General features: G+C 41.7%; 1 pseudogene; it reads left to right on the plus strand.

Moving 5' to 3' along the window:
* The first annotated feature begins 4570 nt into the window (after window positions 1–4570).
* On the plus strand, window positions 4571–7456 carry LOC101967023 (phosphatidylinositol polyphosphate 5-phosphatase type IV pseudogene; annotated as a pseudogene).
* Window positions 7457–23703: the final 16247 nt, after the last annotated feature.

Genomic DNA, 23703 nt, shown 5'->3' on the forward strand with positions numbered 1-23703 from the left:
GCCCTTTTGCCAGTATGCCAATGAGGTTATGATGGGCTCATTCCCTATTCCCCCAATTAAAAAGGAAATCTTCTATTTCAACAGATTATATGGTTGCCAGTGCCCAACTCCAAAGAGGCAGAAAATATCAGTCTTGTGGGGGAAGGTTCTTTTGGCAAGGCAAGCATCATCCTCATGGCCTCAGAGAGTCTCTCTCCGCACTAATGACTGGTAGGTCTTTGGAATCGATATCACACAATCAGGTGTTTGCAAAGAGATACCACAGCTAATGACTCACCCCCAGTGTTATTGGTCTCAGATGAAACATAATTTACAATAAAGTATTGTTTTAGCAGACACATCATAGCTGCTTAAAATATGCAGTAGCAATTATTTGCATTTGCTGCCAGGTTATTATCTTGCTTATTTACAAAGAAAGTGGCTAGCTGTCACCCTGGCTTTCTTCCACAGTAAACCATGAATAATTTTTGTTAAAGTCTGTACTTTGAATTTAAACATAACCGGGCCATTATGGCTGGCTGCCGTCATAAACAAGCGTATGATTTGCATGTGTAGATGAGCCTATTGGAGCTGCAAATGAGGGTGGCCTCATAGAGAACATTATTCTGCTTCTCCATCCTGCAGAATTCATAACCGCCAGGGAAATCGATTCATAACTAAAGGTCTAATTGAGGAGTTAGGACAGGATAATATACAGTTGCCAGAGTGAAGTTTGATATGGAATTTAAATCTTGTCTCTGGTTCCAGGTACCGTGGTTGGAAATGCAAATCATTCCTTTTAAAACTTACTTGCAAATGGATGAAACAATCTCTGAGTTAATGGACTCAATGGGAATTTCCCCCCACCACTGGCAATTTGAGATGCATATTATTATCAAGTTATTGGGCCCATGACTCCTCTCTTTACATCACTGCTGCCATCCCCAGCATGGAAGCTGTGTTTGGATTCCATCAGATTCTTAAACTTATACTTGTATTAACTTTGGATGATTCTAGTTGAGCATGTCACTAGTTGTGATGGGATTATTCCTGAGCTAAATGATTCTGACTCAGGAGAGCACCTAGACCTGGTGGAAGGAAACAGAAATGACAGGACAGCTCCCCAGGGAAGTACGCTATTTATCTGAACTTCCTTCACAGAAGCATTTCCTCAGAGATCTGACAACAGACCCCTGTGGGGAGCTGGGTCTGAGGTGGCACTGGTTTGGTTGAGGCCCCTGTTGTGGACATCGGTTACAGGTAGGATGAGGAGGTATATATGGATGAACATGCATGTGTGTCTGCACGGTTTTGTTCACTTGTATATTCTTTACTATCAACTTCCAAGTGGACTGTTGACATTAACATCCTAATCGGTACATGCTTAGGGTTCCTACAGAGCAAGAGAGCCCCTCCAAAATGGTTTTTTGTTTTTTTGGAAAGAATTTAAATACTTGAGAGTGTGCAAATAGTCATTCCATGGAAACCAAGAGCTGCCTCAAATACTCTCAAACATCTTTTCTGATTTAGTATGTGGATTGTCTTTTGGTTGGGTTGAAGTTGTACCATAACATTGATATTGGTTGAGACTCTGAACATCTTCCTAGGATCCGGCTGATGGCTTCACCTCCTGGTAGGAGCCAGATGGTGAAGCACTGAGACCAGGGAATAGGGAAAGGAAGAGTGATCTATCCCTGGAGAGTATTGAGGCAGAGCCTGAAGGCCAGGCCTGCTATAGTTCCTAGTCAATTTTTGGATAAAATCATAATTTTGTGCAAGGTAAAGACCTCTAGACTAAGTCAGAGGTGCTGGATCTGATTTCTGTCTTTATCATTGACCTGACTGATAAGGTTTGGTGTGGTTGGTGTGTCCTTCAAAGGTTCATATGCTGGAAGCTTGGTGTCCAGTGTGGTGGTGGGAGATGATGCATAACCTTTAAGAGTTGGGGCCTGGTGGAATGTCCTTAAGAGCAGTGGAGTTATGCCCTTTAAGGTGTTGTGGGACCCTGATCTTTCTCTGGCTTCCCGTTTCAAGATAAAATCCTTCCTCCCATCTGTACTCTTCAATCTGCTATTTGGCCCTCACCAAGCAGATGTACTGTCTGGACTTTCAGTATCCAGAGCTGTGAGATCAATAGATTTCTTTTTATTCACAAGTACCTTGATTCAGGTATTTAATTATAGTAATGAAACACAATAATAACATGGATGTAAGATCTCAGGTTGTTCACTATAGTCCTATTTCAATTCAGCCACTTCCTCAACTGCAGTTTTATTCTCTTTCCTTCTTTGGTTGTAGTTGAGTACTTCTTCAAAGGTAAACAATGAAAGCACTTTGAAAATTTAAAAAGTACTTCATAGCATAGGTGCTAAACTTTCTTAAAAGTAGAACTTGGACCCTCTGAAATAAAATCCTACACTGCAGCAAATATTTGAGGAAAGCTTTCATTCTTGGGCAATTTCTTGGAAAAAGTATTTTAACCTTCCCAGTTATTTACAAATGGATGTGATTATCAGAATTGCAGTATGTCAGAGCAATTTCTTCTGAAATGGCTTGGAAGATGAGGACCAGACAGGCTAGACATCATCTGTTCTTTTTTTGATAGGTTTGTGTACACACATACACACATATATATACATACATTCATATACATACATAAATACATACATGGTGGACGTTGTCTCAAAAGATAATTACCTAGTTTTGAACATGTGCTATTATATAAATCAATGGTTTAAATGGTAAGAGATAAGATCCCTTTTAATTATAATAATCTTTTGAAACAACAAAGAAGAGAAATAATTTTAAGTCAGCATTATGACACATAGTATGTGCCTTCTGATTATTACAGTCCTTTATTATATATTGTTAGGCAACCTAGTATTCACACAATGTAGAAGTTAGGGATGCACCAAACATGGGAGAAATAAAAATGGGAATCAGTTAAGAAAATTTCTTGATTATGACCTGGGTAAATTTTCCTCCTTCTTGATATATACTGAAAACTATCTACAGAGTTGATTCCCAACTAGGAAAAACCCTTGGAGAAAATGTGGTCCATCTCTGCACAGGTGATGTTATTGTGGCCCTCTTAGAGGATGTTGAAAACAAGAAGAGCTGTTGATCTGTATGACTGAAGTATATGTCTGGCACATTACAGATACTCAGTAAATGCTCATTGAATTATAAACCTTAGGAGCCAGGCATTTCATTGTAGCACACAGTTCAGTGGTAAATAATGGACATGACCAGGAATCACAGTGCTATAAATTCAGGTCAGGAGTTGTGAGTTGTAGACTCAATTTTACCACCAATCGCTTATGCAAAGCTCATCACTTTTTTTAGCTTAAGTTTTTTTCTGTGTCCATCGTGAATAAAATTTTCCACTCTAGCTGCTTTAGGTGAGTGCTTATTGTAAAAAGGCAAACACATATCAATATACCTTGGAAAATGTCCAGTTTTCTCCTCTATAGCAAGTGAACTTGTTGCAGAGATGGATTAGCAAGATCATACTGTCTATAAGGTAAATTCCAGGTAATAACAGAAAACAGCTAAATGAGATATTTCATTAATGGCTGAAGTTGGTGGTTGCCATTTATTTATTGCTCCTCAAATTTCCTGGAGGAGGGATAAACTTGTCTAGAGCAGAGTTATGGACTGGAAATCAGTCTGGGATATATTAATTATTAGAACATTTCTTTTTTTTAAAATATTTTTTAGTTGTTGATGGACCTTCATTTTTTAAATTAATAACTAATTACTTACTTACTTCATATGTGGTACTGAGAATTGAACCTAGTACCTCGAACATGCAAGCACTCTACCACTGAGCCACAACCCCAGGCCCTAGAGCATATTTCTTACAAAAGCATTTTAAGATAAAATGCCAGGCTAAGGTAGAATTTCAATTTTCTAGGTGTTCAGAATCTCAGAATAACAGTGCCTGGAGTCCAGGACACCAGTAATAAGCCTACCAAAGAGAGCAGAACAGGAATAGATAACCCCTTGTATTTAAAAAGCCCTCCATTTAGAAAACTATGCTTTACACATTTCTGTTTCCTATATGGAAAGCCAGATTTATCAAAAATAGTTATGGGATGGATATTCATGTGTTTTCATAAGATTCAACCAAACCAATTATTCTACAGTACTTAGAGATATGAACATGTGAATTAAAAGGCATTGACTTTCTATAATTTATTAGTTGTATACCTAAGTGCAGCTGTTTTAATGGTGTGAAAGTCCCATGAAAAAATCCATTTAGTTTTTTCCCACTTGAAACATGTCAGATAGCCACAGGTTTCCTTGAATCAATTATAGTAGAAGATCAAATAATTGCAATGTGTGATTGAAACTAGGACAGTTTCTTACTATTAATAATGGAGTGAACACACTTATTGGACATCCCTCGTTTTCTGGGGTTTTGGTCATCTCTGAATTTTGGTTGGTTATATTATGATCCTAAGACAATGTCTCCGTCTAGAATTCATTCACATCTCCAAAGATCTTTTTTTTTTTTTTTTTTAATATATAAAGGAGAACTTACGCCCTCCCCGGCCCGCGCCCGGCACGGTGGGTGGGCCCTCGGGCGCAGGCCTTGGTGACTCCAACCATGCAGGACTGCCCTCCCCAGAAGGACCACCCCAGCAGGCCAAAGAGGGGCCTCCCAGCTTCTTTCCTCTGCTCCCGGTGACCTCCACCGACTGTGTCCCTGACACTTGAGTTGGTGGCAACTTAGGGAGGAGCTATCTCAGAGGGCCAGGCTGCTTGGGTGAGGGCTCCTGCACCATGCCGACCAAGGCCACGTGCATGCGTCACACAGAGGCTCCTGGGCAGCTGGAAGCCAGAATGCTCAAGGGACGCCTTCCCGGAGCAAACAAAGACCTCCTCCCAAGCCCTGGGGCCCTGCCCACTCCCCACCGCCAGGACCCTGAGAAGAACCCCGTGCCTTCTTTCAGTGATCCGGCAAAAATCAGCAGTGAGGACCCCCAAGCCCGGGCAAAACCCACCACCCCTCAGCCCCCCACGAGGCCCAGGCTAGAGCGGACCCTGTCCTTAGATGATAAGGGCTGGAGAAGGAGGCGTTTTCCACGGAGCCAGGAGGACCTGGCCACCCAGGGTGGGGCCAGCCCCTACAAGGGCTCCGAGCAGGACATGGCCCCCCCAGGCCCCGGCCCACAGTTGCCCTCCACCCTGCCTGAGCACATCTTTGCAGGAGATCCCCAAGCCCCGCAGGGCTGTGGGCAGTGAGGGTGGAAGCCCCTCTTCATGGGGTAACTGTCTCTCTGGAATGATCAGCACCTCCCTGGAGTTGCTGCACAGGTAGGCTGCCCCAGCTGGGAGCTCCCCGAGGCTGGCCATCCTGTGTCCCCCTCACCCACCCCGGATCTGAACATGGCCTCCAACTCCCCAAGGATGGCAAACAAGGTTGACTCCGAGCATGCCGACCACAAGCACCACGCACAGCCCAGGCTGGTACGGGCCCATAGCAGCCTGGGCCCCAGCCACGGAGCCCCCTGGCCTGTGACACCCACTCCCTTCATTCAGCCAAGTCTTTCTTCAGCCTCCTGGCGCCCATCCGCACCAAGGACGTCCGGAGCAGGAGCTACCTGGAGGGGAGTCTCCTGGCCAGTGGGGCCCTGCTAGGGGCAGATGAGCTGACCCAGTACTTCCCAGACCGGAACATGGCCCTCTTTGTGGCCACCTGGAACATGCAGGGCCAGAAGGAGCTCCCGCCAAGCCTGGATGAGTTCCTGCTGCCCACCGAGGCTGACTACACCCAGGACTTGTATGTCATTGGGGTGCAGGAGGGCTGCTCTGACAGGAGGGAATGGGAGACACGCCTTCAGGAGACACTGGGCCCCCGCTACGTGCTGCTGTCCTCGGCAGCCCACGGGGTTCTGTACGTGTCCTTGTTCATCCGCAGGGACCTCATCTGGTTCTGCTCAGAGGTGGAGTGCTCCACGGTGACGACACGCATCGTGTCCCAGATCAAGACCAAGGGGGCCCTGGGCGTCAGCTTTACCTTCTTCGGCACCTCCTTCCTCTTCATCACGTCCCACTTCACCTCTGGTGATGGGAAGGTGGCCGAGCGGCTGCTGGACTACACCAGAACCATCCAAGCCCTGGCTCTGCCTAGGAACGTACCAGACACCAACCCCTACCGTTCCAGTGCAGCGGATGTCACCACCCGGTTCGATGAGGTGTTCTGGTTTGGAGACTTTAACTTCCGCCTAAGTGGTGGACGCATGGCTGTGGAGGCCATCCTGAAGCAGGGTCTGGATGTGGATGTGCCGGCACTGCTGCAGCATGACCAGCTCATCCAGGAGATGAAGAAAGGGTCCATCTTCAAGGGCTTCCAGGAACCGGACATCCACTTCCTCCCATCATACAAGTTTGACATTGGGAAGGACACCTATGACAGCACCTCCAAACAGAGGACCCCCTCCTACACGGACCGGGTCTTGTACAGAAGCCGCCATAAGGGCGACATCTGTCCTGTGAAGTACTCTTCCTGCCCTGGGATTAAGACATCTGACCACCGCCCCGTCTATGGCCTTTTCCGGGTGAAAGTGAGGCCTGGCCGAGATAACATTCCACTAGCTGCTGGCAAGTTTGACCGAGAACTGTACTTGATAGGAATTAAAAGACGGATTTCGAAAGAAATTCAGAAGCAGCAAGCAATGAAGAATCAGAACCCCAGTACCATCTGCACCATTTCCTGAAGTTGTTAGAGGAGGACCTTTGACCTAGAGCTGCTGGAGAAGACTGCAGTGTGTGCTCCTGACACCTGTCATTCATTCTCGGGTCCTGACGCACTGCCACTAGGGCTGCCCTACTTTCTCACCAAGAAACCCCCAGGCCAGACTGCATCCCGGGAAGAAAGCTGCCTTCACTTACTTGGGCGAGCCTGTACTTAAGACTTGTCCCCACAGGCCCCAAGTGGGGGGCTTCTCAGGGTATTGAAACTCCCATGACCTGCCTAGTGCCACAGCCTCTCCCTCCATTCCTTCATTTGCGGCTCCATACCCAGAGCCAGTTTCTATGTCCCACACAAGCTGGGCCCTTCCTCTCCACACAGGTGTATGGGGGTCAGGCCCTGGATCTGCCCTACAGCATGCTGAGGCCATGTTGGGGTCATGACAGTTGCCCTCTCCCAGGCCTTGAGCCCTCTCTTCCTTGGGCTGAGGCCCATGTGCTGATCCTATCTCCCCCACCCCCAGCTGAGTGAGGGCCACCTCCCTTCCCTCCAGAGGCCAAGCCCAGCTATGTGCTGCCTCCGTTTTAGTGATCAGCAGACCATCTGCTTTTGTGACATCAGCCACAGGGTGGTGTTAACAGAGATGGTACTTCCTGCCCTGGACACTTAGGTTGGGCAGGGAAGCCTAGCTGGGGACTCTGTTCCTTAAAGAGGGCTTTGACCACATCATTGCTCTTTGAGTCTTATATTCTTGACAAGATACAGCCTTGAATGTACAGAGATTAGGGACATCCACTCTAGTCTTTAAATTTTATTTTTCCATATTTATATTTTTAAATAAATGCATATATAAAATCTTAAAAAAAATAGAAAGGAGAACTTGACCATTGTACATATGAACATTTTCTGGTGTGATACCAAAGAGTACTTAAACAAAAAACAATTTTTTAAAAATTTTGTTATGTTTTGAGATGAGATCTCGCTCTGTTGACTGAGCTGGCGTGGAATGCCTGGGCTCCATCAGTCCTCATGCTTCAGCCTCCTGAGTAGCTGGGACTACAAGTGTGCACCACCACACCTAGCTTTCCAAAGAGGTTTACTTATAGTGAAGTTTGATCCCTTTCAAGTCCATTCATATCTACTACTATTTTATCGGATGGTGGCCTCCCATGTACAGTCACGATGACTGATTGCATGAGACTTTTGGGTTTTCAAGGATTACTTGGAAGGCAATTCAAGTATCAAGACATAAAATTTAACCTTTATACCAATTTTTTTAATTAATGAAAAAGAATATTTATCTATTTTTACTTTTGCTCCATGTACCTCTCAGTCTGGAAGAAGTGGATTCTTCCTATATTATCCGGACTTTTAAGGATTGCAATTCCAAGAAGGAAGCATGGTTTTCTTAGACTAGTGTTTCTGAAACTGAGGTCTAAGGACTTCCTACGTATAGTCATCTAAAAGTCCAGTTAAAAATGTAGACTCTTTTTTTGGGGGGGGTACCAGGGAATTGAATCCAGGGGCATTTAACCAGCAAGCCACACCCCCAGCCTTTTTTATGTTTATTTTGAGAGAAGGTCTTGCTAAGTAGTTTAGGGCCTCCCTAAGTTGATGACGCTTGCTTCGAACTTGCCATCCTCTTGCCTCAGCCTCCCAAGTCACTGGCATTATAGGCATGAATCACCACACCTGGCTAAAAACCAGATTCTTGAGTTCTTCTGCAAACCTAAAGAAGTGAACCACCAGGGTTGAATCTCGCATATCTAAATATATAACAGACTTCCCAGGAAATTCTTATGCACATTAGTGGTTGAAAAATACCACTATAGATGTTGATAGACTCCTGTGTGGGTAGGGTACCATGTTGCAGATGAAATTGATGATGCTGGAAGCAGGGAGCCAAAGGAGGGTCTGGTGTTTATATATTTACACAGAAGACTTCTGCAATTTCTAAAAAGATCACTGGTGAGTCTGCTGCTCTCCTTGTGGTCATTCTCCATTTAGACAGCCCTCATCCTGATAGGCTGAAGTGGCCCAGCACTGTCAGTACCTGATATATGTAAGGTAAAGGACCAGGAAAGTGAATACCAGCACTCACCTTACCTTTGATCTTAGGAGTGCATCCTCTTTGCCAAGAATTTCCTTTCCTTCAGTCCCACTGAGGCTTTACAATTTAGACATTACCCTTTGAAGAAACACGTCTGTGACTTGGCGGGTATGTGGGGAGTTACATAATGTACTAAAATCTTGTGTATTATTTGCAATCCATTGTTCTTGGCTCTTTTGCCCAACATCAATCTATCACACCTGGCCCTTTTCCATCACCATTCATAACTTAATAATGTTTTGGATCTTTCTTATTTCCAACTCAGAAAAATGTGTTGCTTGATTATTCTGGTTTCTATAGCTACAGTTGTAATTTCCTTCAAGATCTGTCTTTGGGTGTCATATGTTCCCTATAGGTTTGATCTGTGAGGGAGCTCTTCAGAAATTCATCTAGGAGGTGTCACAAGGGAAGAAGCCATTAGAAGATCAAAGCAGACTGGATTTCAAAGAATCATCTCTAGTATTCTTCACCGTATATTTAGGGGAAAATACATTTAAAAAATCCATGTACTTGAATTCTCCCATCGGTTCTTTTTATTTTTCTTCCTCCTTTGCTGGAATATTTTCATCTTTCTCTTGTAGCCTGTATGCTCCTTTTTTTATCTAATAAATTTTGTGAACCTCTTAAATGTTTCCCCAAGTTCCTCATCTCCATTAGCAGTTAAATTGTGCTCCTTTCGATTTTTCCAATTCACTGAGGTTTCTCTTCTCTTCTCTTCCTAAGTGTGAGAGCATAGGAAGTTCCTTTAGAACTCTGTGGCATCCACCTTAACAAGGTATTAACTGTTTTTAAGCTGTCATCTTGAGTTTTTGCTTGCTATAGCAATGAGATGGCCAAAGTTATTTGTGGGTTTCCTCAGGAAATTAATTAGGAAGAGTAAATGTTCAGGGTTCCCCTTTTTTATTTGATGAAGCATGGACCTAATTTTCTTTGAAAATATCTTGCAGGGTGCAGTGGTGCATGCCTGTCATCCCAGTGGCTGGGGAAACTGAGGCAGGAGGATTGGGAGTCCAAAGCTGGCCTCAGCAATGGTGAGGTGCTAAGCATTCAGTGAGTCCCTGTTTCTAAATAAAATATAAAAAGGGCCGGTGGCTCAGTGGTTGAGTGTCCCTGAATTTCATGCCTGGTATTCCTGCCCACCCCCCACCAAAAAAATCTGTTGCCAAAGAGAATTTTTGCCTCGAAGGGTTCCAACCCACTGGACAGGATCAAATTTAGAAATATAATATGAACTGACACTGTCACGTCAACCTATCCTCCAGGCAATGATGATTCACTGATTTAGATACTCACCTGTCTTCTTCCTAGCTGAAAGATTGCCAGTGTTGTTTTCTTGTTAGTGGCTCACTTTAAAGAGATCATCTACACATTTGGAAAAAACCAACCACATGACAAATTTATAGGTAATTTTGACTCAACCTAGCATACAAGGAGAATTTCTTGCCATCTTGGCCAGAGTGGACATGAGATTCTGGGATTCTTTTAGGAGAAATTGTTTCAACAAAACCACAATTGAAATTATTAATGCAGTCATTTGAAAACAACCAAGTTTTTTTAAAAATTTTTTTTAGCTTACTTTGTGTCTTTACAGATCTAACTATTCATGCACATGGGCAGAGCCAGGCTGACAGACTTGTCAAACTATGAAAGGCACATGGTAGGAAGGCATTTTAGTGCTTGATGAAGCATAAATTCAAATGGAACAACAAGAATAAACTCGTTCTTGAGATTTGTAAATATATGCATCGAATGCCTTGAATATTTAATTCACTGGTTCCTAATAATATATGTTGACATGGAAGATAATAAAGTGTAATGACTCCTAACCTCTTAAATGGGAATAATCCCTAAGAGCTGTCACTAAGATAGAAAGATTTAGAGAGTGGCTGGATTTCAGCAGCTAATAATAAAAACGCCACCCTGCTCGAAATAGTGTTGGATGCGTGCTACAACCCACTGAAGAAGGAAAAAATAAAAATAACTTGACATTTGTATATTACTTTGATACTTCATTTTTAGACTTTGTGGGTTCTCTTTGCCCATTGTGAACACTCCATATTGCTTAGTGTTAGGATATTCATTATAAAGACAACCTCAAAGACATAGAAAAGGACTGTATTTGAGAAAGATGCTTATAAGGTCCAGTGACTATCTCTGAATTAATTAATCCAATAACAGAATCGGGTATTTTCCAATGTGATTTTCAAACAATTCCATTCACCAGTTCAGCAATAATGAAAGACCTAGGGGAAAAATATCTAGAGTTTGAGAATCAATAACTATGGTTTTTCTTTTTTTTTTTTGGCATCAGTATAACTTTCTAACCCAGAGAATATTTATTATTATTGAGTGAAGTCTGGGACAAGCCTGGAACCTCTATCATACTCATTTTTGAAATGGTCACACACCATCCCAGTGTGTAGTTGATGTTTGGAGACTTCAAGTGGAGAGATTTTAGAGCTCTCAGGGAGAGAGGAAGGCAGGGAAACAAGAAGAAGGTACAAATAGAGGAATAATTTGGCTTATTGATCTCTGAGTTCCTGCCATGTCCTGAAGCACCAGAGAAAGAGTCAATTACTTTGAGTGTATTGAATGTTATCCTATTTCTCAGAAAACTGTAAATCTGAATCGGTGATAAGTCTCTCATTAATCAAAACATTGGTTAAGCAGAAGACCAGCTTTGGGGCTATGATGGATGGCAGAGAATTTCCTTTGTGTTCTTAGTGCTTTGCCCTGGATCTACTTCCAGCAGGAGCATCTCCTCACTTTCTCATTTGGTAACATTTACAGTGTTATTCAGCTGCTTTAGCTGGAGGGGTTTCCCTCTTATTTTTTTTCCCAGTGTGAGGAATTGTTGACCTTTGGCATATAGAACATTTAATGAGGTCCCTGTGCTGCTAAATGAGCTGAGATTCAAACACTGGTCATTTAGGTGGTTGGGAAGAGAGCGATACAGTTAAGTTGGGATTCAGACCCCTAAGAAATCTGTCCACTGTAGGAATTGGAGTTAGTCCCGTGTAATTTACTAAGCATTCCAGTCTGGTCCTTCCCCCTTCACTGTGTTAAGGTATACTGTCTCTTCATAATCTCTGAGGTAGCAAAGATGATTTCGTCTTGAAGCAATTCTTCACTGGTCGTTTGGGAAGGTAAATAGAAATAAATATGGGGGACTCAACATATTTTGTTCGTAATCTTTGAAATCCACATTTAGGAAATAGTTTTGAAATCTGTGTCATCTTATTGCTGTATCATAACTTACTTGAGTCCTGCATTACTCTGAAAGCACAGAGCTATTACAATGTTACATATCATCAAAAGGATTCCCATATACTCTGGGTCAAATTTTGGCTGCCAAAACTTAGGTGGACAGAAAGTTATTAGATATGAAGTCAGAGGAAATTTGTTCTTTTTTATTTTCAGAATTAGAAGTGAATTTCTTTATACCTCATCCAAGAGAAAATAACACCTGTTATTTATCTAAAAAGATGGGTATAGTGATTTCATAGCTTTGTTTCTTTCCTGAAAGCCTCAGACCTAAATTGTGTCTATGCTTTCTAGAACATTTATATTTCAAGTAGTTTTCTAACCACGCTATCATTCTGGATGTTAAATACACCAAATAGTTTTGTCTGATCAAAGGCAAGCCAGTCTTCCTTTATTAAGTAAGGATTTGCTGGGTGCCAAATATCTGCTTGTCCTTCAGTCATGCAATCAAGATGAACAAAGGCATAGATCCTTTCCTCAAAAAAGTGACAGTGGAGAATAAAATTAGCCAACAGTGACATCAAAGTATGATGAATGATGGTGGGAAAGACAAGGACCATAGCAAAAAGGCATCAAGCTCTCTTGGTAACAGTTGAGAAGATACTACCACCTTCCTGGATGTCATGATCCCTAAGTTGAGTAGCAAATGGCAAATAGAAGGCACCTAACTAAAGAGTAGAGTATGGGGAACGTTTACCAGATGAAATGAACAGGATATCCTAAGAGCTACATCCTAGAGAATTTATGAGGAAAAAAAATACAGAGGTTCTGTAAGATTTTTTTGGGGGGGTGAGTTTCCTTGAAAGAACCAGGAGAGGTAGGAAGGGGACACATATGACAAGATTGTTTACCTTGCTGAGCAATTTCAAGTTTCTTCTTAGGGTGCAGGATGCTCCTGACAGGCTTTAGGGTGGCATGATCAAACCTGAATCTTAGATCATTCTGCTTAGATCATTCTGGAGAGAATGAGGATCAGAGGCAAGAGGACAATTAGGAAGTAATAATGATGAAGGCCTAGAAATAAAGAGGAATAGACTGGAAGTAAGGAAGAGTTGAGGGAAATATCCAGGCATTGGGTTGGACATAAATAATAGACCCAGAAGCAGTTTAGAAATATGGTAGTCATGAGTTTGAGTTTGGTTTTGAGTTTTCAAGACATCGCCTGATATTTCTTGAAGAGAAGGAATAAAGACAAGGTTCTTACCCAGTTAGATAATGCTTGCTTCAGTGTGTTTATGTAACTTAGTTGCAGATGATAATTTGGGAACATTTATATTATGGACAAAAGATAGACCCCAAATCCAGATGATGAAGAAATCATGTAGAAGTAGCTGTTTAAAGTTGAGGACTGAATCCTAAGATGAGAAGCAGTGGATTGGTTCATATTGTTCTTGGTTCATAACTCCCTCCTCAAGGTAAGCCATAGAAACTAGAATCTCTCCTCTATAAGGTGGAACTAATCTTCCTCCACTTTTCTGTCTTGGAGCTAACTGTGAACAAATTGTCTGATCTATTCTTTTTCAATAGTAGGTTATAATACCCTCTTCATTATTGAAGGTGTTGTTTCACACCCTGTAGGGAGGATAGTTGTACGGAGAGCCCAAGAAGAAAGCTAGACCGTGGGACCCTTCTCCTGGGATGCCGCCAGCATTGTCAGGCCTGACCTTCTCTCTCTGCTCCCTCTTTCTCTTCCTTACTCTACTGTTCTGGTAATTCTGCTAGCAATTGCAAGACAATTGATACAATGTGGATAGTTACCATATGCTGCATATTTACTTCCTTGAACTGGAACTCCATTGTGACCTCTAACATGTGCTGCCTCCACAGCTTTTCTCCTTTAACAGTAGTCTGTCTGTCTCCAAGATGGTTCGGTTCCCACCTTACTACTTGTGGAGATCCTTTGGGCATTGACTATAGTTTCCGATCCTCTTGTGCAGGAAGAAGTGATGGTGGGTGCTGACACTAGGGTGGGAGAACGAGGTAGACCAGTGGCAGCTATGTATCAGGATTGTAGACCACAATTCAGTAGTGGCTATCTTCCCAAGTATAGCATAGAGAGAAGGCAGTGACGATAATAAGAAAAATCAAGGTCAGCAGACACCTCAACATTGGGGCCGCTGCAAATTCAATGAGTTATACAGATGCTCAAAAAACTTACACCATAATATAGTAAGAAGACAAAAACAGCTGATCCACCAGTCAAGAGTGGGTTGGCTCATAAGGCTGAGCAGGGTAAGTCCAAGACAATACCATCTTTATTACCTCCCAGCTATCCAACAAGAATATGAAATTCCAGCAATAAGAAATGAGCAAAAGATTGGACCTCTAAACCTTAAGTTCTTGCTTTCTGCCTGCTGACCAGTTACTAGTATTATCTTCATTATCTATGCAATATGAGGATTTTATTATTTTTACTTAAGAGTTATTTCTTTTTGGTAATGGCAAACATTTTTTAAAGGCTGTTTTTTTTTCTCCTTAATATACCTTTAAAGTTTTTAAAATTGTGTCATTCATATCTGGTAAGGTAAGATCTTTTAAGAACTTCATTTTTAAATTATACTAATAGTTTACAACTTGATTTTTTTCAAAGGAAACCAACAAACTGCAAGTACTTATTAATAAAGCTTTTAAATGATTAGGAAAAAAGAATGCTACATGGGACTTACTCAGTTATAGCTATACATCTCCATAAAAAACCCACAGGACAGAGTTGGAGAGTTTCCAAATAGCTGAACATTCAGAGATTCCTAGAGGGAGGAGCACCTGTAGAGGGGAAGGGTGCTCTGTGACTCTTCCTTCATACCTTATCCTATGTGTCTCTTCATTTGTATATACTTTATAATGCTCTATATGTGTACAGGAGTTACTTAAAATAAGTTTAGGATACCATAAGCAAAATGCACCTTTAGAAAGTAGTTCAAAAGTCATGAAAAGTTACTGGGCAAAATCAAAGTTGCTAATAAATTTGAAAAGGACCAGGGGTTCCAGGAGGATTCCAGTGTAGAGATAAGGATCTGGCTCTGGAAATGCACTGGCTAGACTGGGACCCTGGCTCCTCATTTCCTGGTTGTATTCCCTTAGGCAAGCTTCTTAACATCTCTGAACTTCAATTTTCTTAGCTATAAAAGCAAAATACCAGCAATATTGACCTCATAAGATTGTAGTATAAAGGGCCTGGCAATTTCTGTATACACAGCAGAAGCCACTATTATCTTTTTTATCATTCCTAAACAATCATTCATGGATCAATTGGTTCAGAATCACTAGGAGAGATTTTTGGAAAATATGGATTTCTGATTCAACAACTACAGGGTCCTGGGTTCAGTGTATCAGAGATAAAACACAGATAATAAGAACTTGCAAAATGCATGGGCTGCAAGTGGGATCTAGCACATATTATAAATGAAGAGAGTATGCAGAGAGGTTAAGTTACCCATCTGAGGTGACACAAAAAATAGGGAGAGCCAGATCTAGCTATCAGGTCTACTCACTGTTTTTTATCTCCTCCTTACCCACCCTCATCTATTTAAGCTTTTGGCAGACAGTTTCATTAAAACAAAATATTATGTATGGAATGTGTGGGACTGTATTAAAGGAGCTACAATGAAAAAAGAAATCAATTTAAACCCATCAGAAAAATTATAAAGGTGGATGAAATTTAATTCCATGTGGTCAAAACATAGGTATAGCTAAAATGTGCTATAATTTTATCAGAAAAGGCTCCCGGAGTGCATAATAAGCCTAGCCTGACTGGATGAATGTTGGTCATAATGCTAAGTGAGAACAGGCTGCTTGCTGATAAATACCCAATATGAGGGTGTTCCCGGCAGAAATACCTAACCAGGAATCAGCAGATTAACCAGGCTTGTTATAATATTTATCGCAAAAGCCATTTATAAAACAGAATATGTGTTTGGTTTAAGCTTATATATGTCAAATATATAAATAACATTATATATATATATATATATATATATATATATAGTATGTGTATCTGCATCTGTCTATATTGTTATTACAGCAGAAATTAAAGCAGAATATTGAGGGGTTTTCAATTTTTTTTTGTAGGGAGGTCAGTTCTTTGCTTTTGTATGGATATCTGATTTCAAAGTTTCCGCTAATACTCATGCATGTCACATACTGTTTTCATTCAGTGTATATGAAGTTGTTTGAATATTTTTTCCCTAAGAAATGTTCCTGATTTAGGAAAAGTATCTAGTTTTCTGGCACATTATAGAAACTTACTGAATGGTGTTTGAGTGAAAGAGTAAGTGAGTAAAAATCCAGAAGGTAAACTGAGATTATTGGAAAGAGAAAGAGAGGGCCAAGACCTAGGACTGGAGAAAGTAGCTCTGAGGATATGTCAAAGGCACGTACCTAACCTCTCCTCCTGGATCAACTTCCTGGATGCATCAGCCATGTTTATGTGCTCAAGGATCAGCTGCCTGGGAGAGAGAGTCCAAAGTCACTCTGAAGGTAGCTATGTTGAATAACAGTCCCATCAAGACTGTACCCAATGGGATAGAGAGGTTCTCCAAAACACAGTTGGGACATGTTATGGTTTAGATATGAGCAGAGCTCTTTGCTTGCTGGCTGCCATGTCCTGAGCTGCTTTCCTCTATCATGCCCTTCCACCATGGTGTTCTGCTTCACCTCTGGCCCAGAGCTATGGTGTCCCTTGACCATGAACTTAGCCTCTGAAACCCTGAGTCAAAATAACCTTTTTCTTCTCTACATTGTTCTTGTCAGGTCTTTTAGTCAGAGCATTGAAAAAGCTGACTAAAACAGGATACTTATTAGAAGAAAGGAGAATGGATGTGGGACAGGCAAAAACCTTAGAGATCCAACATGTCAGTGAGGATAAGACTCTGCCTCTGAGCTCAAACATAAGATAAAATTAATTACAAAGTGTAGAAAGGTAGAAGTAATTGCTTTTGTTATGTTCAGTTTTTAAGTGTATTTGGAAACTGAGGTTTTTCTACCCATGACTCTTAAGGGCTGACTAGAAGAAAGCAGGGAGACAATACAAGTACTAGTTTAGTCCCATGTATCCTGAGGGGTCCTGTTCTACCTCTGTATGTTCCATTCATGATAAATGGTTGGTTCTGGGAAGAGCCTCATAAGTTGACAAACATTTGAATGAGGGAGGTCAGAGAGGGAAGTGACAAGAACATTTCACACTTTAAAAAGGCCAGAATAAGAGAAGACACTGAAACTTGGATGACAGAAGTGAGTCTGATCTGACCAGGGTGCTGATCAGAGACCCATGAATTGAAGTCAGAAGGAAAGACATCTTTAACCCAACTCTTAGAAATATTGAACGTTGCAATCAGATCAACCCATGGTGAATCCCAGCCCTTCTGCCGGCTGGCTGTATAACCTGGGACAAACTACATAGCATCTCTGAGCTCCAAATTATTTGTCTTCAAAATAAAGGTATTTTAAAAACTTAAAAACTGGACATAACAAAAGCAATTACTTCATAGCTGAGTGTGTCTCATGAAGATCTCATAAGCTGCTGTTTATGAAGCCTGGGACTCTATATCTGGCATGGAATTAGTAATCAATATATAGAAGCTACTTTTATTGATTTGTAAAGTAGTGGGTTTTGATCATGGGAATGTTAATAAGTATGGATGTGCCCCATGGTCAGAGACTCAGTAGACACGATGTATCCATCTGACCAAGGTCAAATTTGATAACACATCAAGTCTTCTTTAGAATTCTGATAGCATAGCATTGAACTTCCTTTGTAACAAGGAATTTATCATTTTGAAAATACTATGGGGGCTGGAGTTGTGGCTCAGTGGTAGAACGCTTGCCTAGCATGCATGAGGCACTGGGTTTCATCACTGGCACCACATAAAAATAAACAAATAAAATAAAGGTGTTGTGTCCATTTACAACTAAATATATATATATACACATATATAAAAATAAAATACTGTGGGTTAGGTTCTTAAGGGAGAAAGTGCACTCTGAAATTCACTGCATGAATCATTCTGGAAACGAGAGGAAACAAGCAGAAGATGTCAAAATTTCATCAGTTTAACCAATTTCTCTTGATTAATTACCATGGGATGAGAAAAACTAATCTCTGAGAGAGGCAACTAATAATTTTGAATTTTTCAAACATGTTTTTCAGAGACATTTACAAGGTGTATGTGATACGTGTTAATTATCATTACCTCTGATTATAGATTATACAAAGGCCCTATCTGAATCTAAGGAGCTGTTGCAATTTTCGAGTTCAACCCTGCAGGTAGGTGAAGGTTTAATTGTAGCCTTGCCCTGGTCCCACCTGAAAGGCTTGTTGAGAGTCTTTCAGTGTGCCCTGATGCTGGAAACATCGATCCTTCCACTCTCAGAAGTCCGGGGCATCTGAATTGATGCTAATTGATGCTTTAGTTTCTCTCTTTCCTCTTATTTCTCTGTGAAACATTTTAAGCATTTAAGAAAATTGCAGGGAATTGTGAACTCCCACATATGCATCACATAGATTTAGCATTGTATCATATTTGCTTTATGTCCCCTTCCATTTTATTTCTTTAAATAAGTAAAAATGCTGCAGATAGAGTTGTGACCCACTCTGAGGAGCACTTAGTGGTAACTAGAAATAAGAAACAAAACATGGTGAAAAGCCTAGCTTTCTCAACAGACTGTATTTGATTTCAATATGAAAAAAAGCACATTTTAGAGTGTCTTCTATGTTTGATGCTATGCCAACTATTTTTTTATGCCAACTATTTTAACATACATTCAACGGTGTGCTTGTAAACTGGCTTGGGGGGTGGTGGTGAATAAAGTTTTGATTTCCATGATGTGTGACCGCACACACCGTGACAGATTTTTAAGCTCTCAGCCGTTTAACAACTGGCTTGTGAAATTCCTGAATGTTTAACAATCTGCTTGTGTGAGCCAGGGCAGAGCTAGCTCCAGCACAGGGCTCTAAGTATTGATTCATTCATCAGACATTTCTGGGTACCATTTTTTTTTGTGTTAGAAATGTTGGAAAAATAGCAGGCTTTCTTCAAAAGCAGGTTTTTAGATGGGCTCCAGATCTGAGAGATTTAGGCAAAGTTATGTGCTGCTTAAAATGGAGCATATACATGATGGTGGCCCCCTACTTCATGTCACCTAATAACCTAGTAGCTATTGTAGTGTCATCATTCAATGCATTTCCCACTCGTGTGTGGTGATACTGGTGTAAACCAACCTATTGTGCTGCTGGCCCCGTAAACATATAGCAATACAGTTATGTACAGGACAAAAGAGTTGATAGTGATAATAAACAGCTATCACTATGATTTGCATCTTGAGCATTCCCTAAAGGCCTAGATGTGAATGATCGGTTTCTCATTGTGACGCTTCTGGGAGATGGTAGAAACTTTAATGAGGAGGCCATTAGGTCCTGAAAGAAAGAAAAGGAGCCCTGGGACCCTGCTCTTTTCCTCTTTCTCTCTCACTTTTGCTTCCTAGTCATGAGGTGAACACTTTCATGGCACCACATGGGCTCTGTCATGATGTGCTCTCTCCCATGATTGACACCGCTGGATAGTCCCCGCCATGATGGGACTCACCTTAGGTCCAGAGCCATAGGACCAACCTATTGGTTCACGACTCTGAACCAAATTAAATCTTTTCTTTTTATACATTGACTATCTCATTCATTTGTTTTTGTGATGGAAAGCTGACTAACATAACTACTTTACAGGTTTATTGATCCACTCTACATGTCTTATCATTGTTTTAGGGTATACTCATATTTTGTTTTTAAAGTTTACTGTAAAATGGTAGCCTGGCTATGCTGACATCAACCCATGTTTCCTGGGTCTTGACTGCATTAAAGGTAGTGATCTGGGGTGATTGAGGTATACCATCTAGGTTGGTGTGAGTACTCTCTGATACTTTCATAATGATGAAATCACCTAATGGCATATTTACCACAGTGTATCCCCATCACTAAGTGATGCCCAACTGCATTACCATCCTCATTATTGGACACAGAAACTGAGGCCCTGAGATGCTGAGTAATGCGGCGGAGGCTGTTGCTAACCTGCCCACTTCCTGCTTGGCATTTACCGTATCTGCCATGTCCTAACTTCTGTCTGCATGTACCTGGGACTCTTTCACTGCAGGTCTCTCTGTCCTCCTGAGATTGCTATAAATAGCTTACTCTGCTAGAGTCTGAGGAATTAACATCTCTTGAGAGCTTATTGAAGTTAATGGGTAAGTCCCATCTCCTTCGCCGTTCAGGTGGGATGACCCTGAACCACATGCCCTGTTCTGAATTCCCCCAGCAGGATTAAGCTCACAAGATTAAGTTCCCTTTGGTGGTAACTGATTTAAAACACCCCTTTTACCAGCAGTCTTCCCTTTCTCACTCCCCTTCCCCTTACTTGTACTTCCTGAAGTCACTTCTCAAATATAGGACTGGCACTCCAATCACTCCAATCCTGACCACAGGGTCTACTTCTGGGGAAGCCTGAACGAAAATAGACTCCATGATGGTCAGATTCCAGAGCTCTGCAGGTTTTTTTTTTTTTTCCTACTAGTCACTCTGCTTCCTTATGTCTATTCTTTGCCTTCAACTTTCTGGCTCCACAGCTAAAATGCTTCTATCTCAGTGGGGACCAACAGGCTCAGGAGAGCTTCTCTCTTTTCTCCTACTTGGGCTCCTAATCCATCTCCCTTAGGAAGAACCAGAATTGATGGACACAGAGTCTTATAGAAATGACTCCAGCTGAATACCAGACTTATTCCTGGTTCAAGCATTTTGGCTGAATCTGGCCTATTGTTCTGAGCTGACTTGGAAACTCTAGAGTGGTGATTGAAGTCATAATTTACCTTTTACATATAAATTTAGAGCCCAGAGTTACTTTGACCAACCTGGCTCATTTCTACCCCAGTTATCACTCAACAATCCAAAGCATAAAGTACCTGGGACCAAAAGGCATCCAGGCCCTGTACTCCTCCCCTGGGTCTCACTGTTTCGAAGTTGCTCTGTCTGTCATATACTCCTGAAGAAGCATCTGTCTCTGCCCTGTGGCATATATTATGGTCTTAAATTCATATCATCCGTGTGCTTTCTTTATGTCTGTGCCCTGCAATAGACAAAAAGCCCATTAGGAAGAAGCTTTGTCTGTTTTACTTCTCCAGGCATCTTTAACGTATTAACATGAAATATGGTACATAGTAGATGCTCAGTAAATACTTTCCAAATACATATGTAGAAGAGAAAAAGTGAATAACAGTGCAGGTGCATGCATTCAAGGTCAACCCAAGGTGTTCTCTCCACCCATATTCTCAGTTCTTCATGTCTCCCTGTGATCCTCTGCTCTTGGGTAGCTTTTAAATATAGAGAGTATCAGCTTCACAGGACGTATGAGCTCAGGCACTTTAGAGTCAAAATGCTTGGATTCAAGTCCTGGCTATGCCAGTTAGGAACTGTGTGACCTTGAACAACTTACTTCAGTTCTCTGTTCTTCAGTTTCCTCACTTTCAAAATGGGAGCAGAGAGGAGTACCTAGCTCAAAGAGTAGTTTTACAGAGTAAAAACGTTAAGATGATTGAAGGGCTTAGACATAATTATTGGCACGCAGTAGTAAGAACCACATAGATACAGTGTCCGTGAAATAGCAAGAACTCAGTTCAAATGTAAATATAATTACCTTTAAAAAAATTTTTTTAAAGTGGGTTATGAAGTTCCTTTAAACAAACCTCTTGCATGCTTTAGGGTGAATTATAAGCCCTGACACTGTGCTGTGAGCTGCCCTTATATTGTCTGGCCTTCCTCTGCTCCCTTCTCTCCTTTGCTGACTAAGCTCCTAGCACCTTGGCTTATTTCTTTTCTTCCAACATAGCTGAGTTCCTCCTGGTCCAATGTCCAGACTGTTTCTTTCTGCTAGAGTTCTCACACTTGTCTCTGGGAACCATTTCCTTCCTTCCTCCATGAGTCTCCTCTTCCATCAATCCATCCCTGATCTAAAAAATACCAAATTCCTGCTGCCTCCAGGTCCTTAGGAATCTTATTGCTCTCTGAATTCAAATGCTTAACTGGCTTCTCTTCATATCTTAAAACAACAAGGGCTGTTTATTATGCTTCAGCCAGACTGACTTTCTTTAGCTTCTCAAACACACTCAACTTATTCCTACCTCAGGGCCTTTACGCTTACTATTCTTTCTGCTTAGAGCATGTGTCTCTCACGTCAGGCTTTGGCAGGCTTTCTGTCTACCACCTTCCTATCTGTTCTTTGTGCTAGAACATACACTCCGTCGAGCAGAGAACTTTGCCTGTTTTCTTTTTTGTTGCTACATATCTAGTGTCTACTGCAGTGTCTCACACACAGAAGGTGCTTAATAAGCCTTTGTAGAATTAATGACATGACAGAGAAACAGATACCCTGTCTGATCCTTTCTGGGACACAGGGATTCTCCCTAGAATTGCTGTTTTCAGAGTAGAGTTGAGGCTTCCATCTGAACCTCATGGACCCTGGTGCTCCTGATAAAGCCACTGTCACCATGATCTTAGCTCAGGGATCCTCTCTGGGCTTTGCTTCCCTCTCTTCCTCCCCTTTCCTGGATGGTGCCTTGATGTCTCAGAATCTCTTTCTAAATCTCTAACAATTTCAAGAGGCAGTCTTATCCCATGACACCAACTGATTCAGGCTTAAATCAAGCCTTTTCAGCTAATGAATAGTTTGGCCTTGGACTGAGTCACTTGCCTCTCTGAGAGTCTGTGTCCTCAACTGCATATGGAAACTGTAGATGGGAATGACAAATATCTGTGTCTTCCAGGAACTCCATGAGGATTAAATGAGATAATCCACCCAAATAATTGAGCACAGCAGCGAATACTGAAAGTTTGGGCCCTTGGGTAGTCTGCTATATTGGAGATGAGACTTTTCCTCGAGTCCCCCTATTGCTTCTGCTGCATGAATATTCACCCTCCCTGGCACCACGGCTTTGTTCTAGATGCTTGAGCTGCCCGTTCCTCATTTTGAGTGACGGTGGTAGAGTCTGCCGAAATTGTAAATGTGACCTGAACAAAAAAGTCTCTGGATCACAGGGCTTAGAACTATAGCTCTGCGGATCATCTCATCAAAGAACCACCTTCAGAATTCTCTTTCATGGCCTCCCCAGTAGGAAGAACAATTGCCAGCCCAGCAGCATGACAGATGGGCAACACTTCATGGTGCCAGCCTCACCTCTGGTGATGCATGTCCAGTTGTTGCAGAAATGATCCAATGAGTTTTTGACATTTGCTTTCTGCAAACTCACAGAAGGGAAGATGATAACCCTTCATGCCCAATGACAAGATAATGGACTGAATATTAAATATGTATCTCTTTACTTAGCAATGAGGCCGCAGAGAAGCTGCAATGTCTCAGCACCTAGCACCAGTGTGTTTCTAGAAAGGAGAGTGTATACACTCCCTTTGGACCCTGGATCTTAATTGCTACCTTGAAGTAGTGCTAGTAAATGCTAAGTCCCAGCTCATCTCACTTTCTCTGTCTTGGTGCAAGTAAAGTAATATGCTTTTCCAATAATTCCAGGTCTTTTTTTTTGGGGGGGGGGATAAAAACTACTGATAGATGCATTTCAACCCTCAGCCCTTCCAGTAATTTCTTATTGCTCTTTTTGGAAAAAA

The sequence above is a fragment of the Ictidomys tridecemlineatus genome, chromosome 16 (genome assembly GCF_052094955.1).
Source record: "Ictidomys tridecemlineatus isolate mIctTri1 chromosome 16, mIctTri1.hap1, whole genome shotgun sequence".
Lineage (NCBI taxonomy): Eukaryota > Metazoa > Chordata > Mammalia > Rodentia > Sciuridae > Ictidomys > Ictidomys tridecemlineatus.